We start from the raw sequence: 10,223 nt of genomic DNA on the forward strand, positions 1-10,223 counted from the left end.
AATGAAAATGTAATCCAAATCTACCGCAGATGAGTTTTCAGGGAACACGACATGCTGATCCTGACATTTACATTTTTGAGTTTAGGAAGGACAAAAGGCAAAGAATAGCAAAGATGTGCCTGGAAATGATGAATAAGGTGTGAGGACTTGTCCCACCAGAGATCAAGATGTCTTACTAACAGATAAAAATTAAGAGAGTGTAGTACTGGCCCAGGAATAGATTGACTTATCTGTGGAACAGAACAGGGAACTCAGAGACACAAATGAAGACCAAAATGACTCCACACACTGCCCATTGTTCCCTGGGGCTGCAAAATCGGATTTCGAATTGAGAATCCCTGACATAGGAATTGATGCTTTTGAACTGTGGTGTTGGAGAAGACTCTTGAGAGTCCCTTGGACTGCAAGGAGATCCAACCAGTCCATTCTGAAGGAGATCAGCCCTGGATTTCTTTGGAAGGACTGATGCTAAAGCTGAAACTCCAGTACTTTGGCCACCTCATGCGAAGAGTTGACTCACTGGAAAAGACTGATGCTGGAGGGATTGGGGGCAGGAGGAGAAGGGGACGACAGATGGCATCACTGACTCGATGGACGTGAGTCTGAGTGAACTCCGGGAGTTGGTGACGGACAGGGAGGCCTGGTGTGCTGCGATTCATGGGGTCGCAAAGAGTTGGACACGACTGAGTGACTGAACGGAACTGAACTGAACTGACTGACATAGGAATACGGAGGGATCTTAAAAACACAGGCTGAATTTTGTAAAAGTAATTTACAGAATACCAAGGATGCCTGTTTAAAATGCTCGCATATACAGTATTTCACAGGGCTTCCCAGGTGGCACTAGTGGCAAAAATCCTCCTGTCAATGCAGGAGACTTAAGAGAAATAGGTTGAGTTTTTATCATAAATGGATGTTGAATTTGTCAAAGGCTTTCTCTGCATCTATTGAGATAGTCATATAGCTTTTATTTTTCAATTTGTGAATGTGGTGTATTACATTGATTGACTTGCGGATATTGAAGAATCCTTGCGTCCCTGGGATAAAGCCCACTTGGTCATGGTGTATGATCTTTTTAATGTGTTGTTGGATTCTGATTGCTAGAATTTTGCTAAGGAGTTTTGCATCCATGTTCATCAGTGATATTGGCCTGTAGTTTTCTTTTTTTGTGGGATCTTGTCAGGTTTTGGTATTAGGGTGATGGTGGCCTCATAGAATGAGTTTGGAAGTTTACCTTCCTCTGCAATTTTCTGGAAGAGTTTGAGCAGGATAGGTGTTAGCTCTTCTCTAAATTTTTGGTAGAATTCAGCTGTGAAGCCGTCTGGACCTGGGCTTTTGCTTGCTGGAAGATTTTTTGATTACAGTTTCAATTCACATGCTTGTGATGGGTCTGTTAAGATTTTCTATTTCTTCCGGTCCAGTTTTGGAAGTTGCACTTTCTAAGAATTTGTCCATTTCTTCCACGTTGTCCATTTTATTGGCATATAATTGTTGATAGTAGTCTCTTATGATCCTTTGTATTTCTGTGTTGTCTGTTGTGATCTCTCCAGTTTCATTTCTAATTGTATTGATTTGATTTTTTCTCCCCTTTGTTTCTTGATGAGTCTGGCTAATGGTTTGTCAGTTTTATTTATCCTTTCAAAGAACCAGCTTTGGCTTTGTTGATTTTTGCTATGGTCTCTTTTGTTTCTTTTGCATTTATTTCTGCTCTGATAACATGATCCTCTACATAGAAAACCTTAAAGACATCCACCAGAAAATTACTAGAACTAATCAATGATTATAGTAAAGTTGCAGGATATAAAATCAACACACAGGAAATACCTTGCATTCCTATACACTATAATGAGAAAAACAGAAAGAGAAATTAAGGAAACAATTCCATTCACATTGCAACGGAAAGAATAAAATACTTAGGAATATATCTACCTAAAGAAACTAAAGATCTATATATAGAAAACTATAAAACACTGGTGACAGAAATCAAAGCGGACACTAATAGACGGAGAAATATACCATGATCATGGATTGGAAGCATCAATATAGTGAAATGAGTATACTACCCAAAGCAATTTATAGATTCAATGCAATCCCTGTCAAGCTACCAACAGTATTCTTCACAGAGCTAGAACAAATAATTTCACAATTTGTATGGGAAATACAAAAACCTCGAATAGCCCAAAGCTATCTTGAGAAAGAAGAATGGAACTGGAGGGAATCAACCTACCTGACTTCAGGCTCTACTACAAGCCACAGTTATCAAGACAGTATGGTACTGGCACAAAGACAGAAATATTGATCAATGGAACAAAATAGAAAGCCCAGAGATAAATCCACGCACATATGGACACCTTATCTTTGACAACGGAGGCAAGAATATACAATGGATTAAAGACAATCTCTTTAACAAGTGGTGCTGGGAAATCTGGTCAACGACTTGTAAAAGAATGAAACTAGGACACTTTCTAACACCATACACAAAAATAAACTCAAAATGGATTAAAGATCTAACGTAAGACCAGAAAACTATAAAACTCCTAGAGGAGAACATAGGCAAAACACTCTCCGACATACATCACAGCAGGATCCTCTATGACCCACCTCCCAGAATATTGGAAATAAAAGCAAAAATAAACAAATGGGACCTAATTAACCTTAAAAGCTTCTGCACATCAAAGGAAACTATTAGCAAGGTGAAAAGACAGCCTTCAGAATGGGAGAAAATAATAGCAAATGAAGCAAACTGACAAACAACTAATCTCAAAAATATACAAGCAACTCCTACAGCTCAACTCCAAGAAAAATAAAGACCCCAATCAAAAAATGGGCCAAAGAACTAAATAGACATTTCTCCAAAGAAGACATACAGAGGGCTAACAAACACATGAAAGATGCTCAACATCACTCATTATCAGAGAAATGCAAATCAAAACCACTATGAGGTACCATTTCACACCAGTCAGAATGGCTGCGATCCAAAAGTCTACAAATAATAAATGCTGGAGAGGGTGTGGGAGAAAAGGGAACCCTCTTACACTGTTGGTGGGAATGCAAACTAGTACAGGCCACTATGGAGACAGTGTGGAGATTCCTTAAAAAAAACTGGAAATAGAACTGCCTTATGACCCAGCAATCCCACTGCTGGGCATACACACTGAGGGAAACCAGAAGGGAAAGAGACACGTGTACCCCAATGTTCATCGCAGCACTGTTTATAATTAGCCAGGACATGGAAGCAACCTAGATGTCCATCAGCAGAATGAATGGATAAGAAAGCTGTGGACATATACACAATGGAGTATTACTCAGCCATTTAAAAAGAATACATTTGAATCAGTTCTAATGAGGTGGATGAAACTGGAGCCTATTATACAGAGTGAAGTAAGCCAGAAAGAAAAAAACACCAAAATACAGTATACTAACGCATATATATGGAATTTAGAAGATGCTCTAACAATAGACCCTGTGTACGAGGACAGCAAAGAGACCACTGAAAGCATAGAAACATCTTATGGACTCTGTTGCCAGAGGGAGAGGGTGGAAGATTTGGGACGAGAATGGCATTGAAACATGTATAATATCATGTATGAAACGAGTTGCCAGTCCAGGTTCGATGCCACGATACTGGATTGCTTGGGGCTATGCACTGGGACGACCCAGAGGGAGGGTATGGGGAGGGAGACGGAGGAGGGTTCAGGAAGGGGAACACATGTATACCTGTGGCGGATTCAATTGATATTTGGCAAAACTAATACAGTTTGTAAAGTTTAAAAAATAAAATAAAATTAAAAAAAAAAAAAAGAGAGGGACATAGGTTGGATGCCTGGATCGGGAAGATCCCATGCAGAAGGAAATGGCAACCCACGTCCAGTATTCTCGCCTGCCAGAACGTTCATGGACCAGAGGAGCCTGGTGGGGCTATATAGTCCATAGCTCTCAAAAGAGTCGGACATGACTGAAGAAAAGTCAGAAACCCTATAGAAATTCGGCCCCAAATGACAATTAATAGTACAAAAGGAAGAAGAAAACAGGACTGGGTTTTAACCATATAAAAAAGATACGCAAATTTGTCCACATTGAGGGAAATGTAAGTTAAAACATACACTGATATACCACTTATCTACCATCTGATTGGCAAAATTCAAAACTCTGGCAACAGTACTAATGAAACACGGGGAAATTGGCACTCTCATATACTGATGAAGAAAAGGCAAAAGGTACAGCATTTCTGAAGGAGAATTTGGCAGTAATGAGCAAGATTATATATGCTTTCTTTACACCCTTACTTCAATAGTATATCTCAGGATCAAACTCAAAGACACACTGATAAAAACTGTATAAGATGATGTCACAAGTCTATTCACTGTAGATATATTTGTAATAGTAAGAGCGCATACATGCTCAGTCACACAGTCTTGTCTGATTCAGCAACCTCCTGGACTGTAGCCTGACAGGCTTCTCTGTCCACAGGATTTTCCAGGCAAGAATACTGGAGTGGGTTGGCATTCCCTTCTCCAGGGGATCTTCCCAACCCAGCGATGGAACATGTGTCTCTTGTGTCTCCTGCATTGGCAGGCGGATTCTTTAAAACTGTGCCACCTGGGAAGCCCACAATACATCTTACACGAAGCATCGAAAATAGTCAAGCGTACAGAAGCAGACAATAGGATGGTGGTTTCCAGGGGATGGGAGAAGGGGGCTATGGAGAGTAGTTGTTTCGCGAATATAAAGTTACAGTTGTACAAGATGAGTGTGTGCTGGAGATCTGCTGTGTAACATGGTGCCTGTACTCAACGACAAAGGGCATGTTTTTAAGTGAAAAAAGGCAAGGTGGAGAAGTTTGTGTAGATTATGCAGCATTCATCTGAGAAAGACGAGGGAGGGTAGCGAATGTCTGTCTCTTGATGAGAGATACAGATCCCATGGCCAGGGAACACCAGTTGCCCCATCCCTTTAACCTTTAAGAAATCTGTTAACAACATCCCTGCATGAGTCTTGCTTATTCTGGCCTTTACCAGACAAGGCATGTTTGCTCATAAACAATGCTGACAACTCATTTTGCTCAATATTTGTTCCAGATCATTCGATTTTTAAAAATCAGTAACGAATACTTTCCCCTCACTTTAGGCTGTTCTTGGTCAGAAACCAGTGGCAGCAGCCCTGCAGTGTTAGTGTGCCCTACGTTGAAAGAGATGCCTTTCTGGGCAAGAGCTGAAAGCAGTAGAGTGCTGGAGAGGACTCTTACTGGAACATAAAAGGCGAGTATCACATTGTCAGGAATTTCGTGAGCCAGCTGTTAAACACAGCTGTTATTAAAACTAAATGTATAAAGTAACAAATGCATTACATATGCATTATATTGAAAATGAACATAATATATGATCAAAAGTCATCGATTTCTAATTACTTTCCTACATTTTACTATTATCTATGCTCTTGAGATTATGTATATTTATTGTAATTGAATGATGGAAATGCATCTCTTCCCAACTCCGCATCAAAGGACATCTCGTTGGTAGCTTGAAATTGGCAAATGCTACAACACAGGGCGGTTCATGCAACCCTCCTTCTTCCCCCAGCCTGTTGTTAATCATTTACCTGCATAGCATTGGTTGAGACTAATCCACTCTGCAGATGCTCTGGTGTGATGGATAGCCTCAGACCTAATCAATGCTGTCATACAACATAACAGAGTCAAGAGCTAACTCACACTGTTATGTAAAGTGATATTTTAAATGCGTGAACTGGAGTAGTGACCAAAGGATAGTTCACAAAAGATGTTAGATGTCTAACATTTATAACAATATCCTACGATGCCTATACTATGCCATTCAGAGACTTTTTAAAAAGGTATAGCTCAACACGTGTGGGGGTATGGTGAGGGTGGGTGGGCAGGATCTTGAACATCAGCAGAGGACTGAGAAACAGGTGAAAGTAAGATTTGATTGATCACCACAGAATGTTACTTTGAGTACAAAATAAAGGGATGGTTTTTGAAAGACCCCCCTAGCTGGGTGTCTGCCACTTCAAGTTTCGAACCTCTCACTGGACATTTTGTAAAAAAAAAAAAAAGAAAAGAAAAGAAAAGTAAACTTATTAGCTAATTTCGGGCAAATCAAAGAGAAAGGAGTCTCCCCCCGCCCCCCAACCACCTTTGCCTTAAAATTTCCCTTCAAGTACTTGTGCAAGTTACTTTTCCTCTTTGAGCACATTTCCTGATGTGTAAAAGGGTATGAAAGTGGAGAATGAAAAAGTTGGCTTAAAGCTCAACATTCAGAAAATGAAGATCATGGCATCTGGTCCCATCACTTCATGGGAAATAGATGGGGAAACAGTGGAAACAGTGTCAGACTTTATTTTTCTGGGCTCCAAAATCACTGCAGATGGTGACTGCAGCCATGAAATTAAAAGACGCTTACTCCTTGGAAGGAAAGTTATGACCAACCTAGATAGCATATTCAGAAGCAGAGACATTACTTTGCCAACAAAGGTCCGTCTAGTCAAGGCTATGGTTTTTCCTGTGGTCATGTACGGATGTGAGAGTTGGACCGTGAAGAAAGCTGAGCGCCGAAGAATTGATGCTTTTGAACTGTGGTGTTGGAGAAGACTCTTGAGAGTCCCTTGGACTGCAAGGAGATCCAACCAGTCCATTCTGAAGGAGATCAGCCCTGGGATTTCTTTGGAAGGAATGATGCTAAAGCTGAAACTCCAGGACTTTGGCCACCTCCTGTGAAGAGTTGACTCACTGGAAAAGACTCTGATGCTGGGAGGGATTGGGGGCAGGAGGAGAAGGGGACGACAGAGGATGAGATGGCTGGATGGCATCACTGACTCGACGGATGTGAGTCTGGGTGAACTCCGGGAGTTAGTGATGGACAGGGAGGCCTGGTGTGCTGCGATTCATGGGGTCGCAAAGAGTCGGACACGACCGAGTGACTGAACTGAACTGAACTGAACTGAACGCTGAGCTTACAGAACTACTATGAGGTTATATGAGCTTAGTGTTCAGTGAACACAGACTAACCAAATGATAATGATTCTTCTTTGTATCTCCTGGGTCCTTCAAAATAGGTCCCATATCTAACTAATTTCCCCTCTTTGAGTCTTCTTGTCCAGATTGGCTTTAGTTTCTCCCCACTGTAAAATACGTACTGGACTAGAATCAAACCAGCATTCTACTGGCCAAAGTTGGCCTGCTTGGAAGTTTTTGTTTGGCCCATTTGAAGAGTTTAGAGGAAACCAGAGCCAACATTTCACAATTGAGATATTTTGCATAGAAATCTAGAGTTTCATCTTATCTTTATTTTTTTTTAATTTTTTTTTTATTTTTAAACTTTACAATATTGTATTAGTTTTGCCAAATATCGAAATGAATCTGCCACAGGTATACCTGTGTTCCCCATCCTGAACCCTCCTCCCTCCTCCCTCCCCATACCCTCCCTCTGGGTCGTCCCAGTGCACCAGCCCCAAGCATCCAGTATGGTGCATCGAACCTGGACTGGCGACTCGTTTCATACATGATATTATACATGTTTCAATGCTATTCTCGCAAATCTCCCTGCCCTCTCCCTCTCCCACAGAGTCCATAAGACTGTTCTATACATCAGTGTCTCTTTTGCTGTCTCGTACACAGGGTTATTAATACCATCTTTCTAAATTCCATATATATGCGTTAGTATACTGTATTGGTGTTTTTCTTTCTGGCTTACTTCACTCTGTATAATAGGCTCCAGTTTCATCCACCTCATTAGAACTGATTCAAATGTATTCTTTTTAATGGCTGAGTAATACTCCATTGTGTATATGTACCACAGCTTTCTTATCCATTCATCTGCTGATGGACATCTAGGTTGCTTCCATGTCCTGGCTATTATAAACAGTGCTGCGATGAACATTGGGGTACACGTGTCTCTTTCCCTTCTGGTTTCCTCAGTGTGTATGCCCAGCAATGGGATTGCTGGGTCATAAGGCAGTTCTATTTCCAGTTTTTTAAGGAATCTCCACACTGTTCTCCATAGTGGCTGTACTAGTTTGCATTCCCACCAACAGTGTAAGAGGGTTCCCTTTTCCCCACACCCTCTCCAGCATTTATTGCTTGTAGACTTTTGGATCGCAGCCATTCTGACTGGCGTGAAATGGTACCTCATAGTGGTTTTGATTTGCATTTCTCTGATAATGAGTGATGTTGAGCATCTTTTCATGTGTTTGTTAGCCCTCTGTATGTCTTCTTTGGAGAAATGTCTATTTAGTTCTTTGGCCCACTTTTTGATTGGGTCATTTATTTTTCTTGAGTTGAGCTGTAGGAGTTGCTTGTATATTTTTGAGATTAGTTGTTTGTCAGTTGCTTCATTTGCTATCATTTTCTCCCATTCTGAAGGCTGCCTTTTCACCTTGCTAATAGTTTCCTTTGTTGTGCAGAAGCTTTTAAGGTTAATTAGGTCCCATTTGCTTATTTTTGCTTTTATTTCCAATATTCTGGGAGGTGGGTCATAGAGGATCCTGCTGTGATGTATGTCGGAGAGTGTTTTGCCTATGTTCTCCTCTAGGAGTTTTATAGTTTCTGGTCTTACGTTGAGATCTTTAATCCATTTTGAGTTTATTTTTGTGTAAGGTGTTAGAAAGTGTTCTAGTTTCATTCTTTTACAAGTCGTTGACCAGTTTTCCCAGCACCACTTGTTAAAGAGATTGTCTTTTCTCCATTGTATATTCTTGCCTCCGTTGTCAAAGATAAGGTGTCCATATGTGCGTGGATTTATCTCTGGGCTTTCTATTTTGTTCCATTGATCTATATTTCTGTCTTTGTGCCAGTACCATACTGTCTTGATAACTGTGGCTTTGTAATAGAGCCTGGAGTCAAGTAGGTTGATTCCTCCAGTTCCATTCTTCTTTCTCAAGATAGCTTTGGCTATTCGAGGTTTTTTGTATTTCCATACAAATTGTGAAATTATTTGTTCTAGCTCTGTGAAGAATATCGTTGGTAGCTTGACAGGGATTGCGTTGAATCTATAAATTGCTTTGGGTAGTATACTCATTTTCACTATATTGATTCTTCCAGTCCATGAACATGGTATATTTCTCCATCTATTAGTGTCCGCTTTGATTTCTGTCACCAGTGTTTTATAGTTTTCTATATATAGGTCTTTAGTTTCTTTAGGTAGATATATTCCTAATATTTTATTCTTTCCGTTGCAATGGTGAATGGAATTGTTTCCTTAATTTCTCTTTCTGTTTTCTCATTATTAGTGTATAGGAATGCAAGGGATTTCTGTGTGTTGATTTTATATCCTGCAACTTTACTATAATCATTGATTAGTTCTAGTAATTTTCTGGTGGAGTCTTTAGGGTTTTCTATGTAGAGGATCATGTCATCTGCAAATAGTGAGGGCTTTACTTCTTCTTTTCCAACTTGGATTCCTTTTATTTCTTTTTCTGCTCTGATTGCTGTGGCCAAAACTTCCAAAACTATGTTGAATAGTAATGGTGAAAGTGGGCACCCTTGTCTTGTTCCTGACTTTAGAGGAAATGCTTTCAATTTTTCACCATTGAGGATAATGTTTGCTGTGGGTTTGTCATATATAGCTTTTATTATGTTGAGGTATGTTCCTTCTATTCCTGCTTTCTGGAGAGTTCTTATCATAAGTGGATGTTGAATTTTGTCAAAGGCTTTCTCTGCATCTATTGAGATAATCATATGGTTTTTATTTTTCAATTTGTTAACGTGGTGTATTACATTGATTGATTTGCGGATATTGAAGAATCCTTGCATCCCTGGGATAAAGCCCACTTGGTCATGGTGTATGATCTTTTTAATGTGTTGTTGGATTCTGATTGCTAGAATTTTGTTAAAGATTTTTGCATCTATGTTCATCAGTGATATTGGCCTGTAGTTTTCTTTTTTTGTGGGATCCTTGTCAGGTTTTGGTATTAGGGTGATGGTGGCCTCATAGAATGAGTTTGGAAGTTTACCTTCCTCTGCAATTTTCTGGAAGAGTTTGAGCAGGATAGGTGTTAGCTCTTCTCTAAATTTTTGGTAGAATTCAGCTGTGAAGCCGTCTGGACCTGGGCTTTTGCTTGCTGGAAGATTTTTGATTACAGTTTCAATTCACATGCTTGTGATGGGTCTGTTAAGATTTTCTATTTCTTCCTGGTCCAGTTTTGGAAAGTTGCACTTTTCTAAGAATTTGTCCATTTCTTCCACGTTGTCCATTTTATTGGCATATAAT

This window comes from Bos indicus x Bos taurus, chromosome X, assembly GCF_003369695.1.
Source record: "Bos indicus x Bos taurus breed Angus x Brahman F1 hybrid chromosome X, Bos_hybrid_MaternalHap_v2.0, whole genome shotgun sequence".
NCBI classification, from domain to species: domain Eukaryota; kingdom Metazoa; phylum Chordata; class Mammalia; order Artiodactyla; family Bovidae; genus Bos; species Bos indicus x Bos taurus.